Here is an 18408-nt window from a genome sequence, read left to right as displayed (position 1 = left end):
AGATTACCAAAAAAAAAAAAAAATTCCCATGAAGCTAAAACAGTAGCTCTGGATGCTAAAATAATATAATGTTTTTAATAGTGCCAAAATAACACCCCAATGTTCATTGCAGCACTATTTACAATAGCCAGGACATGGAAGCAACCTAAGTGTCCATCAACAGATGAATGGATCAAGAAGATGTGGTGCATATATACAATGGAATACTACTCAGCCATAAAAAAAGAATAAATAATGCTGTTTGCAGCAACATGGATAGACTGAAGGTTATTACGCTAAGCAAAATAAGTCAGACAGAGAAAGATAAACACCATATGATATCACTATATGTGGAATCTACAACAGAAGCAGACTCACAGATTTAGAGGACAAACTAGTGGTTACCAATGTTGGGGGGAAGCAATATAGGGGTGGAGGAGTGGGATGTACAAACTATTGGGTGTAAGACAGGCTAAGAGGATGTACTGTACAACACAGGGAATATAGCCTATATTTTGTAATAACTGTAAATGGAGTGTAACCTTTAAAAATTGTATAAAAATTAAATTAAATTCAAAATTTTAGGGCTTCCCTGGTGGTGCAGTGGTTGAGAGTCCGCCTGCCGATGCAGGGGACACGGGTTCTTGCCCCGGTCCGGGAAGATCCCACATGCCGTGGAGCGGCTGGGCCCGTGAGCCATGGCCACTGAGCCTGCGCGTCCAGAGCTTGTGCTCCGCAATGGGAGAGGCCACAACAGTGAGAAGCCCATGTACCGCAAAAAAAAAAAAAAAAAAAAAAATTTTAACAGAAGACTGGGTGTCTTCAGCCCTCTATACAATTGTTTGAGTGCCCTCTATCCTTAATAAGTCCATTTCTGTTGCTTCCAAACAAGAATTCTGACTGAATCAAAACCCAACTCCTAAACCACTTGCCTATACAACCCACCAGCTTTCTTTAATGGATGGCCTACATCATAAAGAAAAGGTTCAATTATATTTCATATACTCCAATGACTAGGATATAGAGTATAGAATTTATTTTAGAAAATTTCCATTTAAAACAAAAAGTTGAGGGAAAAGGTTTCGGGACTTAAATCAAGTTATCCAAAACAACAATCATCCAAATACTTTATGCCAAGCTAGGCCAGGGTCTTGAGGTTTTACTGTGATGTGATGCATAATACAGTGTATAAGACACATTCCATATGAAAGAAATGCTCAGAAATGACCAGACAGCATATATGTGGCATGTGTTTTGTGTGTCCGTGCTGTGTGGGAAGCAGGAGAGGAGGTAGCAGAGGGAAAGGTATAAGAAGCAGAAGCAGGAAGTTTTGAGTGTGACTTGTAATTACTGATAACTAATATTAGGGCCAGACTGGGCTGAGGGTTGGGGAAATGATTATGAAATGTCTCTTATTATAGTTTATAGACAGTTTTTAAAAAGAAAGAAAAAAGTTTACCAACAGTAAATCATGTAGGACTAACTGAACCATTTACCCCAATTTGATTATGTCAAAACACCTGGAGTTCAAGGGTACCAAAAAAAAAACAAATGAAAATAACATAAGTTTTATGAACATGTTTGCCTATAGCATATATAAACACACACACACCTTTTTCCTTGTTTTTACTACATTCAATTCTACTAGGCAGAGATCTAGAAACAAGAAAACGCTTGCTGTCTCTTCAAGCAATAGGAGTCTATAATATAATCTAGGGCATATAAGCTGCTCCAGCATTCAAGAAAAGTCCATACCTCAAAAGGACCTCCGAGATCAGTTTGAAACAAAAGGAAAGGGAAGGCATTGAATAAAAAGGAAATGAAGGAAAGGGTGGAGAAAAAGGTAAATTTCTTTGAGACAGAAGGCAAATCATAGTTGATGGCTGTTAAGACTGCTTCGACTGAATTCATTAATCGAATTGTTCAGAGTTCAATGTTGTTTGGTTTTTTGCTTTTGGTTTTGTTTTTTGCGGTTCGCGGGCCTCTCACTGTTGTGGCCTCTTCCACCGCGGAGCACAGGCCCCGGACGCGCAGGCCCAGCAGCCACGGCTCACAGGCCCAGCCGCTCCGCGGCACGTGGAATCCCCCCAGACCGGGGCACGAACCCGCGTCCCCTGCATCGGCAGGAGGACTCTCAACAACTGTGCCACCAAGGAAGCCCTCTATGTTGTTTTTTAAACAAAGGATTTAATGTTTTTGATGGAACTGACCAGATAATTGATTAAATGGATGGTCAAGTCAAACAAAATAGTCCAAGCACATGGGCTACATGCAGCAAGAAAGCTCAAAGGTAAAGATCCTAAAAGTAGCAGAAAAACCGAATGAATTCAGAATGAAAAACAATGTGGAGAAAAAAGAAGGCGGCAAGTGATGGAACAATTGCTCCTGCAGGGATGTGAATTGTGTTGGGCAAATGAATACTTCTGATTAGCTTCTGGCTGTGCTGTTAATAAGGTAGAATTCTGCTGATCGCCTATGATTGCAGCAATTTTCAAAGCATCAGAATGTACACATGACAAGTGAATGATGGGTTTGAGGGAGTGAATGAAGAAAAAGAGTCTACAATATATTTTTAATGAAAAATGAAGGCGAAAACCAGCCATGAAACAATGCCACTAAATTTAAAAATGGGGCGACACAAGGGGCATCCTGCAGCCCCAAAAGGAAACACTCGAGGCAGCAATACATAGGCTGCCTGGAATAGAAAAGTACTCCCATGTCCTTTTCCAGCTATGTTTCAAAACAAATGCTTTGAAATAGTTAATTCTACCTTTTTTAATGAAACGTGTCACACAAAGATATTTTCTGGGGTGATGTCAAATTATGTGACATGGAGAGATTGTGGTATGACGGCTACTGCTTTCCACTACCTGGCCCTATACATTGCACGTTCCCCTATGCAGATCCATGCAAAATTTACCAGTTAACAGTCAATCAGCAAATATATATGGAGCACCTACTATGTGTCAAGCACTCTGGTGCTGGGATTACAGCAGTAAACAGAACAAACAAAAATCTCTACTCTGGTGGAGCAAATATTCTAGTTAAGCGGGAAGAGAGACAGGCAAACAACACATGCAGGAGGTCAGATGGTCATAAATGCCATGGGGAAGGAGACAGCAGGAGTGGCATGGCTCTCCTGGAGCCATGGAGAGCCTTACTCCTTGGAGTAAGGAGTAAATTTAAAGTCATACACTTGAATGCGGGTGAGTGACAGGGGCTGAAAGATGACCTTGGGTCCTAGGTTTCTTTAATTTTTTTAATTGTGGTAAATACACAGAACATAAAACTTATCATTTTTACCATTTTTAAGTGTACAGGTCAGTAGTGTTAAGCACATTCAGTGCTGTGCAACCAATCTCCAAAACTTTTCACCCTGCAGAACTAAAACTCTCTTTCCATTAAACAACTCCCCAGACCTCCATCCTCCCAGGCCCTGGTGACCACCATTCTACTTTCTGTCCCTATGAATTTGATTACTCTAGGTACCTCGAACAAGAGGAATCATACAGTATTAGTCTGGTTCTGGGCTTCTTGTAGTGACTAAGGGAAACCACGATAAAGTATGTGATGAGGATCTCAAGATAAAAAGTGGTGAGGCTCTGTGTGTTGGACGGACAGGTGACTAGGTGTCTGCCAGGACCACACAGAATTCTGGGGCCCCTCTTCATGCCCACCCATGTGCTGTTACCTGGGGCACTCACAGACCCTGGGCTCTCTTGGCTCCTGCAGATGGAGGTGTGGAAAGTCCAGGGAGCATCTTCTAACCAGAAGTAAGTGGGACTCTCAGGCTCCCTCTTGACTGCCCAGAAATGCAGCACTGAGAGGGCAGGCAAACTCTCACAGTACCCAGCACATGGAGTGCCCTCCTCCAATACGTTACACAGAGCACTTGGTTTGGTGTGCTGGCAAATAATGCTGCACTAGCAAGCAGATCAGGTTCAAGTTCTGGCTCTTACAATAGATTCTTTGTGTCATTGGGCATACCTCTTCGTTTCTCAAGGCCGAATTTTCCTCATTGTGAAAATGAGTTCTTTGTTCTTTGCCTATCTTCTCCACTAAAATGGAAGCTCCTGGACATCAGGACCTCTGTTTTGTTGATTGCTCTCTCCCCAGAAAGTAGAAAAGTACCTGGTGCATAATATGGCACTCAATAAATATTCCTAGAATGAATTAATGAACAAATGAGCCTCTGTTATCTGCTTAGCAAGGTGCTGAGCAACGTGGTGAAAATATCTAGGATACCTGAAACATTTAGAAAACAATGCAATTCCAAACTAAATGGTACTAACCACAGGCCTTACTTAGGACCACCCTGAGTTGCTATCGTAGATAAACAATTGGTAACTTAGATAACACTGAGAGAAATATGGCTAGTCCATAAGAGTCACCACAGAAAGATGAGATTTAAGCTGGGTTCTAAAGGGCAGGTACGTCTGAGGAAGAAAGAGGAGGGAGAAAGCTCTCTTGGGTTGTTAAAAAATACATTCTAGGGCTTCCCTGGTGGCGCAGTGGTTGAGAGTCCGCCTGCCAATGCAGGGGACGCGGGTTTGTGCCCCGGTCCGGGAGGATCCCACATGCCACGGAGCGGCTGGGCCCGTGAGCCATGGCCGCTGAGCCTGCGCGTCCGGAGCCTGTGCTCCACAACGGGAGAGGCCACAACAGTGAGAGGCCCGTGTACCACAAAAAAAAAAAAAAAAAAAAAATACATTCTAGGGACTTCCCTGGGGGTCCAGCAGTTAAGACTCCACGCTCCCAATGCAGGGGGCCCGGGTTCGATCCCTGGTCAGGGAACTAGATCCCGCATTGCCTGATGCAACTAAAGATCCCGCGTGCCACAACAAAGATCCCACAGGCAGCAACTAAGGACCCGGGCACAGCCAAATAAATAAATTTTTTTTTTTTTTTAAAAGTACATTCGAGCAATGCATAAACAAATGACAGTGAGAAATCCTTCCCAAAGGTTTTCTTTTATCTGTCTACACTCTCTTCCTAGGAGTTCTATTTGGTACATGTTGGATTTGACGTGCCTACGGGAGATGTCTAGCTTGCATTTGGAAATGTGAGTTTGGAGCCTGGCCTAGAGATCTAGAATTGGAAGTCATCCACTGAGAGGTAACAACTGCCATGGATGCCATCCAAGAAATCACAACTCTCCTTAAAACTTATCCCTACAGCTCTGGATCTTTGAAACAGAAGACGGTATTCACGTTGAGAAACAATCCACATATTCAATCTCAGCCCAGCCATGTAGCCATATTGCAAAACCAAGCAGATCCAGAGTGTCCCTCAGGCCTGTGCATGCCCCATCTTACTTAAACACAGGCACCAGAGACCAGTTTGGACCAGGAAACAGGGAAGCAGGGTGACCTTACATCTCAGTTTGCCCAGCACTGTTCTAGTTTATACCTGTTGTCCCAGCATAATTAGCAACAGTACCCCTTTCACTCTCAAAAGCATCCCAGTTTAGATGATAAATTACACAATCTACCAATTTTCCAAATAACCAATTTCTTGAATGACCCGTTCCCCAAATGACCAATTTGCCTAATGTAATTATGTGTTTTAACTTTCTAGTTTAGTTGACTGATTTTCATTTTACTTTCATAATACCACTTTAAGAAAGGTTTAGACTGTCTCTTCCCCAGCTCTGTAACACTTGAACTCGAAACTTAAGTCTCTTAAGTCTGTGCCTCGGTTTCCCCTCTCTCCTTCTAATTCTGTCCCCTTCTCCAGCAGCAACAGCAGGGAGCAGGGGCAGAGAAAGTTGGATGTATTCTTCTTATGAATATATTCTCCTCATGAATATATTGTTTTAGGAATATATTCAAGGAAAATATTATTTTATGAATATATTCTTTATAAATAGTGCCTTCTTGCTTAAATTCTTCAATGTGCAGAGTTCACATTAATGTATCATCCCTATGAATAATAATAACAATGAAAAATATATTTATAACAATTCTTCCTTTGAAGAATGTATCCTCACTAATATATTTTATTCTGGCCCCCAGTACCGCTCACCCACACGTCTCAATTTCCCCTGCTTTCTGTCCCTCAAGCTGTTGAAAAACTCTTGAAAAAAGTCCTTAAAATGTTGTTAGAAAATCAAAATGAAAACCAAAACTAAATAGTACAGATGACATAAATAAGCTTGGTGAATTAGTCCTTCAGTGAAATTGGCCATGCAACAAATTAGCTTTCAGCAAATTGGCTTTCAATTAATTGACTTTTAGCAACCTGACCTATGACCTTCCTGACCAGCCCACCTAAAATAGGTTGGCCATTACCCTTCCCATCACCTTGACCCTACCAAAATTCTCTCTCAGATTATTTGTTTCATTTCTTAATGTTTTAGCAAGACCAAATATAATTGTTTGCTTATTATTTTTCTTCATCCCCACTTAGAATATTCTCAGGAGGGCCGAGGCCTCTTTGATTTTGTTCACTAGTGATTCCGTAGCCCTATCCCAATCTCTTGCACATACGTAGATGCTCAATGAACATCTGCTGAATAAACCAACAACAAATGAATGAATGAATATACAAGAGATGCCAAGAGAATCTCTAGATTCATGATAGGAACAAGAAGGAATATAAATTGTATATTAATCCCTATCTCAGTTCTACCCACCATCATCCCAAGCACACTCCTTTTCCATTGAAAACTAAAGAGAAGCTATTAAGCAAAGCTTTTTTTTAATTGGGTATGAAAAGAAGGGGGAGGGGAAGTGATTCAAGTGATGAGCAAACTGTAAACCGTTTTTCAATCAGACAGAACCTCTTTGACCATCTGAAACCAGAATGCACTGAAGAAAATCTCTACCCCAGATGTTACAACATTGCCCATTTAGTACAGTGCTATTTGAGAGCAGCTGGCGATGACTCAGGACTCAACAAAGACCTTAATGGCTCTCCTGCCAGCCCTTGGGCCATCATTTGCATAGGAAGCAGATTTGGCTTGTCTGCTGATGGTGATGCCTCTCACCCACTTGGACATGACCTCATTTTCATGTCTCCATTTTCCATCTTTGCCATATGCAGTCATAACCTACTGGGAAATACTGTGCCACAAAAATATAAAATAAAAGCAAATCCTGATCATTTGAAGCACTATTTTAATTACAATTTTACTGACACACCTCCTTTCATCAGAAATTCATTTTTAATCAGTCTAACACATTTGAATTAGTGTGACGTGGTTTCCTTTTCCCCCATTTAATATCTCAAGTCAGAAGTTTATAGCATTGCATCAGGGCAATTATATGAAAGGAGGCTATTTTTTAAAGATGCATATAATTTTATTGTCGATTCATACTGTTTATGAATTAGGTTTATAGGTCTCACCTCGCCTCTAGATGCACTTATAATCATCAGAAGGAAAGAAGAAAGACATTTCACAAATGAAAGCACAATCTCTTTCCCATCTGGAAACGAATCACCAAGTCCTAACAAACACAAAGATATTTATTTGCACTTAGACAATTTACCTGGGGGGTGGGGGTGAGGGTAGGGAACAACGTCTTCATTTATCTGCCAGTTCAACCCACTGAGGTCCCGCCAACAACATATCTCCTCAGGAAAGGACAGGAGACAGAGGGGCTGGACAGTGATATTATTAACTGTACTTTCTGAGAGCAGAAGTTCAAGGGACACAGCAGGAATCTTGGAAAGTCTCACTTTCTTCCCCTCAACTCCCTCGGAATTACCCAACCCAAAGTTCCAATAACCGAGTCCCATCATTTTCCAACTTTCAAATACCCAGTGTTCCAAGCCAAACCCCAAGCTTTAGCCTGTCTCCTTCTTTGATTCTAGAAGTCTTAATAGTTAATTAATTAATCAAAGGAGGGAAAGTAAATTATATCATAAACACTTGAACAAAGTCTCCGATTTCATAGCCTTGCTGCCTAGAGGGATGCTGACAGCTATACACAAGACACTGTTTTTGAAAGTGTAATTCAAAACCCATTAGAGGATGTTGAATTATATGTTTTTAATGAAATAAACTAGAATAGTATAAAATAGAAAATACTAAATTGTGTTATACATAATCCATCTCTATTTCATATATTATGTGTGTGGAAGTATATGCTAATAATAATAAACTTATTATTTGTAAACACTCATATAATGCTTGATTTGCATCACGGACTGTGCCAGAGGCATTATGCAGGCATTAACTCATTTAATCTTCAAGATCATCCTATGAGATGGGACTATTTTTTTACCCCAGTTTAACAGTTGAATGAACTAAGACACAGAGAATTTAGGTAATGTACCCATCATGGTCCAGCTAGCAAGCAGCAGACAGAATTTGGACCTAAGTAACCCTGCCCTAGAGTCTTTGACCTTAACACTGCACCAGCCTGCCTCTCCTAAATCTATTTTTTGCTATAGGTTTTAGGCTTTGGGGTTTTTTTTGATAAATAACAATGTAAGGGGATTATATATGATGTATATCCTAGGTTAGTTCCAATTTCAAATATTCTATGCAATTGTCCTTATACCGTCAGGCCATATGATCTAATGCTTTGCTCAGGAAATTGGTCCCTGTGTCATATATTCCAGTATCACTAATGACACCACCCTTGCCACCAATCATAAACCAGAGATCTTCTGCCTTCATTACCCAGTCCCTGGGATAGTTCAATGGTCCCAAACCCCATGGTGCCAGAGTTAATAAAAAATAAAAAAACAAAAACAAACAAACAAACAAAAAACACAGTTGTCTAAATTCTGGCAAAAGTATTACACCATAAGTAGTGAAACCTAAAGCTTTTGAGAGGCTACTTAGTCTTGGGTTGGGAGAAGCTATAGAATTAAGTCATAAGGTAACCACTGCAATGTTTATTTTCCTTATCCTAGTTTACAAAGAACTGAGCTAACTACAAAGGGACCATATAATCCAAGGAAAACATCCTTAAATTTCCAGTCACAAAATCTGACCTCTGCTCTGCCAAAATTATGTAACTCAGGCAAATCACTGATTCACAACAGCTTACCTTATTTAGGATTTTATACTCTCCAGAGCACACTAAGCTAACAACCACTCCCTGAGGGAGGCAGAGATGGCTATTAGAGAGGGCCATTTCCAGCCTCCTTCCAGATGCTTCTACCCTCTACCTACCTCCTGTCTTTCCCTCCCATGCATAGACCTCCCTCCCCCAGAAGAGGAGAAATAGCTAATCACAAAGGTCAGAGGGCAGAGCAGTCACCAGGGGTGTTTCACTAGCAGGCAGTGGAAGGTCAGCGCCCCGTGAGATTCACTCTTTCACCTCCTGCACCCGTGTGGGCGGCCCACCTAAGGTATCCTCTTCTCTCTTGCCCTTCGAGGACATGCTGTGAGAGCTCCATCCAGATTCCCTAGAATCCCCTGTACCAGTTCTGTGCACCGGCCTTGAGCTTCTGGGTGCTGCTTTGCTCCTAACGGCCCAGTCTGTGACCTTCTTCAGAGGATTAACCTGGAGCCACTTCACATGGACGCACTTAGAGCCATGGGTGCCCAGGAGCGCCTGTCACACCCCACCCCCACCCCAAGGGACTCCTAACCAGGGACCAGATGTGCAGCAGTGGGAAAGCCCGGCTCCCTCCCCTTGGACAAAACAAACTCTGAGGTGTCATTTACACTCAGAGTCCCCGCCCATAACATCTGGAGTCTGGGAGTCCTCCCGGAACGTACCCTTGCTGGCCTCCACCTTCCCAGGACCCTCCACCCACTCCCTTGCAGATTCCCCCCGAGGGCACTTCCTGAAGTAATTACTGGCATCTGTATCACAGCCTCAGGGTCTGCTTCTGGGAACCAGACCTAAACTCTCTCCCTGTTGCAGATCTAGGCCTGTCTGAGGAGGTAAGCCTCATCAGATTTTCTCTCTCTCTTTCTACTTGGCCTCCTCTTCACCTGCAACTGGGTTAGGTCAGGCCCTGCTCCACAGAGGGGCTGGCCATCTTAGATTCAAGGAGGGCCTAGAAGCTTCATGTAAATCTTCAGGCCTTCATTGAATTCTCCAACTCAGCTCCCATCCAGAGTCATGCTTTGGTGGTCAGTATTCATTGGTCAACTATCAATACAGCAGGGCTTTAATATCCATTTAGCTACTGTTCTTAAACATCTCCCTCAGCTAGAAAACTGAGGGGAGGAGTGGTAAGTGATTTAGGTATTCCTGGTTCCCCGGCCCTATCATAATGGCAACAGAAAACCTCACCTCCAGATTCCTACAACTATGTTAGCAGCCTTTAGACAGTAAAAGAATCAACCCATATAGCTTAAGAGCTAGAAGAGACCTTTGAGTTCTATCCCTTAGTAAACAGATTAAGGAACTGAAGCCAAGACCAGGCATTTTTCCAAGGTCATATCATTTGACAGTAAAGCTTTCCACTGAATCTACGTCTCTGGACTCAGAGTAAGGTGGTGGGTGCTGAACCAGGCTGCAGAGTGAGAAAAAGTGCAGGTTAGTCAAGTTGACTGCTGTCCGCCCAAATCCCGCCCCGAAAGCATCACTGGGTATCTCTAAACACATTCACGACAATAGATTGGTTTGAACTGCTTGATCTTTCCCACATTAAGATAAACAGCATGAAATGTAGATTAACTCTCCCCACATGCCTTGGAGAAAACATAATCAATACTGTAGTCAGTTCCTTAAGGAGATTCTTAGACACATCACGCTCCATCTACCCAGATGAAGCGCAGTTCCTGGCCTATAGGAAGCACTCAAATCATTTTTTTTAGGAAATTCATTGGACAAAAATTCATACTGAGCACTCAACTATGATTGCAATGATCCTCAAATTTATTCATGGGGAGACCTGTGATAGAGTTACAGCAATATATCATGAAATATTGATATATTTAATTCTACCACACAAATTATAATTTTACTAGCAGTAAAATGTGGCTACAAGATATGTATTTATATTTCTGCATTTAAGAAACAATAACACACTAAAAGTTTAAGGAATTACTTTTCAGGTGTGTGTTGTCTACTCCATTTATGCATACTTTACTCACAACTGGTCCTCACTACCAGTGAAGCAATATAATCCAATACAAGAAATTTTAAAATTGAAAAAATAATCCATTCATTAATTCACTTTTTCTTAAAAGTTGAAAAACAATCACTATTATTTTTCTCCATGAACCAGTGGTCCAGCTTATATAACAGCACTGTTCCTTGAGAACATTAGTTTGAAATCACTACAATAATGCAATCTTCACAGGAATAAATTCCAGCACAAGTTAGTATTAAGCAATCTTAAAACAAACAACTGAATCAGGATCTGGCCCATATACACATGTAACTGCCATTGATTTCAAAGTAGGGAATACTTCTACAGTCGTAAACACGTGAAAATGTTGAAGTAAGAGTTTAGGTATAAACCCCCAAAACACTAAAGACCCAAAGCAATGTTTATAAATTGGGAAACTGTAGATTAGACTGAGTTCTTCACTGCAGACAATAAACTTGTGAAACTTCTAAAAAGGGACCTATGCAGTATATTCATGAATAGGGTGAGTGATTAAGTGTTTTCAAATTTTAGACGTAATTCTATATAAAATGTGTCAGACAGAGAGCAAAGTGTCTAATAGCACAAGCGGAGAGTTTAGAGAGAAGGAATTCTCGCATATAGACCTTTCCCTTTATTGAGATGGTGCCCAAGGTCAGGCATAGGAGATTAGGAAGGGAAGTAGTAGTCTAAGCTATGATACAATGGGAAGGTAACCGAGCCCTGAGGGCAAGCTGTGTAGGACCAAGCACAGTCAATTCAATTGAGTTCAACAGGCAATAACTGTCCCCCTCATGGCAAGCTCCATGCTATGTGCTAACGCTAAAGAGATGAATAAAACACCACCCCTTCCCTGACATGAAACCAAACTGAATAATCATTAAGAGGACACTTAGAGGAGAGAAGGAGAGTAGGTTTTGTGTGGAGTCTTTAGGGTTTCCTATACAGAGTATCATGTCATCTGCATATAATGATAATTTTACCTCTTCCTTTCCAATCTGGATACCTCTTATTTCTTTTTCTTTTCTGAGTGCCGTGGCTAGGAGTTCCAATACTATGCTGAACAGAAGTGGTAAGAGTGGGCATTCTTGTCTTCTTCCCGATTTTAGCAGGAAGGCTTTCAGCTTTTCAGCACTGAGTATTATATTGGCTGTGGGTTTGTCATAAATAGCTTTTATTTGTTGAGATATGTTCCCTCTATATCCACTTTGGTAAGAGTTTTGTTATGAATGGATGTTGAATTTTATCAAATGCTTTTTCTGCAACGATTGAGATGATCATGTGATTTTTTTTTTGTCTTTCCTTTTGTTAATGCGGTGTATCACACTGATTGATTTGCATATGTTGAACCATCCTCGTGACCCTGCAATGAATCAAATTTGATTGTGGTGTATGATTTTTCTTATGTGCTGTTGGATTCAGTTTGCTAATATTTTGTTGAGAATTTTTGCATTTATATTCATCAAAGATATTGGCCTATGATTTTCCTTTTTGGTAGAGTCTTTGTCTGGTTTTGGTATCATGGTGATGGTGGCTTCACAGAATGACTTTGAGAGTGTTCCCTCCTCTTCAAACTTTTGGAATCTTTGGGAAACTATCCCATGCTCTTGGATTGGAAGAATATTGTTTAAATGGCCATACTACCCAAAACAATCTATATATTTAATGAGATCCCTATCAAATTACCTATAACATTTTTCACAGAACTAGAACAAATAATTCTAAAATTTATATGGAACCACAAAAGACCCAGAGTTACCAAAGCAATCCTGAGGAAAAAGAACAAAACTGAGGTATTATCTTTCCAGACTTCAGACAATACTATAAAGCTACAGTAATCAAAACAGCATGGTACTGGCACAAAAACAGACATATGGATCAGTGGAACAGAATAGAGAGTACAGAAATAAACCTACACACCTATGGTCAGTTAATCTTCAACAAAGGAGGCAAGAATATACAATGGAAAAAGACAGTCTCTTTAGCAAGTCGTATTGGGAAAGCTGGACAGCTGCAAGTAAATCAATGAAGTTAGAACACACCCTCACACCCTACACAAAAATAAACTCAAAATGGCTTGAAGACTTAAAGATAAGACATGACACCATAAAACTCCTAGAACAGAACATAGGCAAAATATTCTCTGACATAAACTGTAGCAACGTTTCTTACATCAGTCTCTCAAGGCAACAGGAATAAAAGCAAAAATAAACAAATGGGACAAAAGCTTATAATCAAACTTATAAACTTTTGCACAACAAAGGAAACCATAACAAAATGAAAAGACAACGTTGTATGGACTGACAGAAAATATCTGCAAACAATGTGACTAACAAGGGCTTAATTTCTAAAATATACAAACAGCTCATATAACTCAATAACAACAAAAAACTCAATCAAAAACTGGGCAGAAGGGACTTCCCTGGCAGTCCAGTGGTTAAGACTCCATGCTTCCAATGCTAGGGGTGCAGGTTTGATCTCTCGTTGGGGAACTAAGATCGTACATACTGCATGGCGTGGCCAAAAAAAAAATGGGCAGAAGATCTAATGAGACATTTCTCCAAAGACAACATACAGATGGATAATGGCATGTGAAAAGATGCTCAGCTTGACTAATTATTAGAGAAGTGCAAATCAGAACTACAATGAGGTACCACCTCACACCAGTCAGAATGACCATCATTAAAAAGTCTACAAATAATAATGCTGGAGAGGATGTGGAGAAAAGAGAACCCTCCTACACTGTTGGTGGGAATGTAAATTAGTGCCACTATGTAAAACAATAGGAACGTTCCTCAAAAAACTAAAAATAGAGTTACCATATGATCCAGCAATCCCTCTTCTGGGCATATATCCAGAGAAAACTGTAATTCGAAAAGATACACGCACCCCAGTGCTCACTGCAGCACTATTCACAATAGCCAAGACATGGAAACAACCTAAATGTCCATCAACAGATGAATGGATAAAGAAGATATGGTATATATAAACAATAGAATACTACTCAGCCATAAAAAAGAATGAAGTAATGTCATTTGCAGCAACATGGATGGACCTAGAGATTAGCATACTAAATGAAGTAAGTCAGAAAGAGAAAGACAAATGTCATATAATATCACTTATATGTGGAATCTAAAAACTGATGCAACTGAACTTATTTACAAAACAGAAACAGACTTACAGACATAAAAAACAAACTTATGGTTACCAAAGGGGAAGAGGGGGATGGATAAATAAGGAGCTTGGGATTAGCAGATACAAACTACTATATATAAAATGGATAAACAACAAGGTCCTACTGTATAGCACAGGGAACTATATTCAATATACTGTAATAAACCATAATGGAAAAGAATATATATACACATGTGTGTGTGTGTGTGTGTGTGTGTGTGTATAACTGAATCAGTTTGCTGTACGAAACTTATACAACACTGTAAATGAACTATAGTTGAAGTATATTTCAAAAACATTTTTAAATATATACGTCAAATTTACTGCAGGTATTATTATCTCCATTTGATAAATGATAAAATTGAGACTTAGAAGAGGTAATACCTTGAGTATTTTTCAAAGTTATCAAATGAAAGAACTAGCATTCGTAGCATCACTCACCAACGTCAAAGTCTAACATCTTCTACTGCTCACTGTCTCTTTACCTATAATATGTCTGACTATACGATGCTTTTGCCCCATTAGATCCCCCAGATTACAATAGGAAGACTACATCATTCTGTCTGACTTATGATCAAAGTCTAGATTGAGAAAAGGGGCCATGAAAACATAAACATGACTTAGTAACTCTGGTCAGAAGATTGAGACCCCCTAAACACCATCATCCTAGATGTCCCTCAAAGGAAGGAACATGCCTTAAAGCCTACAGTTCCCTGCAGGAGGCATATTTCAGGTGGCTCTCATGCCGACTTCAGCTGGGTGATGTGGAGATTCCAAAGAGCAAAGAAGAAGCATGCTATAGGCTACAGTCATGCTTTAGAATTAGGCTCAGGATCTCTTTTTTGGTTTTTGGATTTGGGGTTTTTTTTGCTGTACGCGGGCCTCTCACTGTTGTGGTCTCTCCCGTTGCAGAGCCCAGGCTCCGGACGCGCAGGCTCAGCGGCCATGGCTCACGGGCCTAGCCGCTCGGCAGCATGTGGGATCTTCCCGGACCGGGGCACGAACCCGCGTCCCCTGCATCGGCAGGCAGACTCTCAACGGCTGCGCCACCAGGGAAGCCCTCCTTCACTGTACAACATCCATCCTCTCATTGTACACCTGCTCTGTGGTGGGCCCACCTCTAGGCCCCGGGGCCTGCAGTAGAAATAAAGAAGGAAAAATCCCTGACCTCATGAAACTTCCTTTCTAGTCAATGAGGAGAGAGATGGTAAATAAGCAACCAAAGCAATGAGAAAGATCAATTTAGATGACAATTAGCCCCATGAAGACAAATTTTAAAGAGTGGAGGAACAGAAGAGAGATGGTCAGAGTATCAGCTTAGACAGTGTAAAATAAAAACTGTCAATTGCCATCTGCCTCTACAAGGAGTAACTCACTAGCCCCTGCAGTCGCTGACCTTCAACACCCCCTGAAAGGAGTTCAGTGTAGAGATCAGGAATGCGGCACTCTGTGCTCTGGGAAAAACTGGCAGAACAGGCCTTCAGATAGACAATTTCAGGAGAAGATTTTATGAGTCCAAATTCTTGCATCTTCTCATCTCTAGAAAAGCACTAAAATCATTAACAGAGACATCTGCTCCTGACTAGCAGCAAGCCTCTGCCAAAGCGTATGTTTGACTGCACATCCCCTCATCACTAAAGTCACATATATACTGACCTTCCCCCTACCTCTTCAGAGCAGTTCCTCAGAGCTCTCTGAGAGTCTGTCTCTGAAGCCATAGCCCTCATTTTGTCCCACATGAAACTTAACTCACAACTCTCATGTTGTGCATTATTTTTCAGTCAACAATAGGATGATCTGAGAAAGAACATTTGATTAGAGGCATAATTCATCACCCCCTTTTGAGACCTAAGATTGGTTATTGGGCCAAGCTTATTGTGCCCAGCTCTTCCTGTCTTCCTGAAGAATTCCCTTCCCAAAGAATCCTTAATCCTCACACACACAGTCTTCTGACAGTCGTGCCCTACCAGCTCAACAGAGAAACCCACGCATGTCTAGACTTCCCTCGGGCAAAAGCTGGCATCTCTGTTACATCAGCAGGAGCATCAATATTATTTCACCACTGTAACTGCAGGACTGCACATCTACTTACCAGATGCAACGAAACAGAAACCAGGAAAGAGCAGGTGGGTGTGGGCTTCCAGAAACAAAGTAAAGTGGATTTGATCACGGCTGCAAGAGGATACTTTTTTTTTTTGGCGCATAACAGCCAAGTTCTAGGCTAGCAGGTGAAATGACTCTAAGTAGATCCAATAAGAAAATTAACTCTCACAGTGTGAAATCTGATTTTTTCTTAGATCTCTGGAGGCAATATAAAAGAAAAACAGAAAAGGGAAATTAAAAAGGAAGTCAAGACCACCCAATATCCTTCCTCCCTTCTATCCCATGTCTTAGAGCTTCAGCAAAAGAGAGGCTGGGGAAAGACTAGCTGGGATTCCTAACTGTGATAAAGGAATAAGGATGCTTGAGCCATCAGAGGAGGGACAACAAAGAGAAATGGAGACTTCTGGAGGAAAGGAGGAAAGAGAGGGGTCTGGGCTGACCAGTCTATCAACCAAGAGAATACCCACGAGGGAACATCCCCAGGGTCTGCTCAGGAAAGCCCCTGCTGTTGTACAGAGCACAGAGATGAGTCAGCCAAACTCAGGCTGCAGCTCCTCATGTTTCACCCTCACCCCCACTGCACCCTTACCATTTACATCACAAACTTGAAGGAACTGAAAGACATTTCTTTGGGGTTTATGTGCTTGTGTTAGCTCAGCAGAGAGAGGGAAGTCGATGACTCTCAACCACCCCCTCACCCCGCCCCAGCCTCCAATCCCCAGTGACACCTGAGACATCTTCAGTGGCAAAGAAAACCCTTTGCCGCCATCACCCGGCCAGGGTAAAGCTGATTTCATGATCTTCCACCGCAGATAACCACCTCTCCCCACCCCACTCAAATCCACCCCTTCCCATCCCCTCCACCAGCCCAAAATAGACTTGGGACAGGGAACATCAACTTCATCACCATAATCATTGGCATCATGATTTTTTTCCCTTTCTCTTCTCATTTTACAGATTCAAAGTGATTATAGGATTTCTTTTGTTTTCTTTTGCTGGGAATCAGTCCATATTTTATTTTATAGTACGTTCATATAAGTTCCTGCATTTCCAAGGGTAACCAGATCACATTTAAGTTAGCACTGTTGGTAACAAAATTACATGACTACGCTGGCTTCAAAAACAAGAGAGGATGATACACACTAACATTCTTTCCCTTTCATACTGCTGAAGACAAAACTAAAGACCCCACATGCTGCAGCTAAAGATCCTGTGTGCCTCAATGAAGATCCCGCACGCCACAACTAAGACCCAGCGCAGGCAACTAAATAAATGTTTTAAAAAAAAAATAGAATCACATGCCTTTTACAATCCAGTATGACGGCATATTGTTCATGTTAAAATTAAACAGTTTAGGACATGGGGAGAACAAGGAGAGTTTCAAAGCTTAAGATGTTTAAACTTTCCCTCAAGGCCATTTCTCTCTTCTAATTGCTAGTTGGCATGCAGTATCAAGGCCTTGGGAAGACGGACAGAGGAAAGAAGGGGATCATTTAACTCTAAAATTCATGGCTTCTAAGGCTATGTCTGTAAAAACTACTTAACCTAAAATTCTATAAAGAATTAATATAAAAAGGGATGGCAATTAGGAAGCCCTGTAGAAAATCCATCCCTCCAGTCACTGATGGGAAACTTAAGCCACAGACAATTCACAGTGCTGACAAATAGCTGAGCTAAAACATAAACTACAATGCTCTAAATTCAAATCCTGTTCATCTTTCCACAACACCATGGGGGCACGCCTGACTCCAGTGCAGGAACTTGGCAATGATGCTGGAGAAACTGTGGCCTCACGTCACTTAACTGTTTATACCAACAGCTTGCCAAAGAGCTGAGCAAAAATAGTCTGCTCTCCAAACATCTTCCACTCCATTAGCCATCAGATCTTAAATGTGGTTTAAAGCTGGTTCTCTTCCAATATTAAATCACGAAATCGGGAGACTTAAAAGAAGAGTTTGTTCCCCAACCCCGCCCATGCCAATCTCAGTGCCAATCCAAATTTTGTTCTCTCTTCAACCACCCTCTCTGCCCATCCCTGATTTTTTATTACTCCAGGCTTAGTTTGATTTCTAAATGTACCTGGATGGAATATTCCAATCCTGACTGCGATCAAGTGAAGAAAAGTTTTACTAGTTCCTGCCTAGAACA

This window comes from Lipotes vexillifer, unplaced genomic scaffold, assembly GCF_000442215.2.
Source record: "Lipotes vexillifer unplaced genomic scaffold, Lipotes_vexillifer_v1.1 scaffold241, whole genome shotgun sequence".
Lineage (NCBI taxonomy): Eukaryota > Metazoa > Chordata > Mammalia > Artiodactyla > Lipotidae > Lipotes > Lipotes vexillifer.
Note: the sequence above shows the minus strand (reverse complement) of the source record.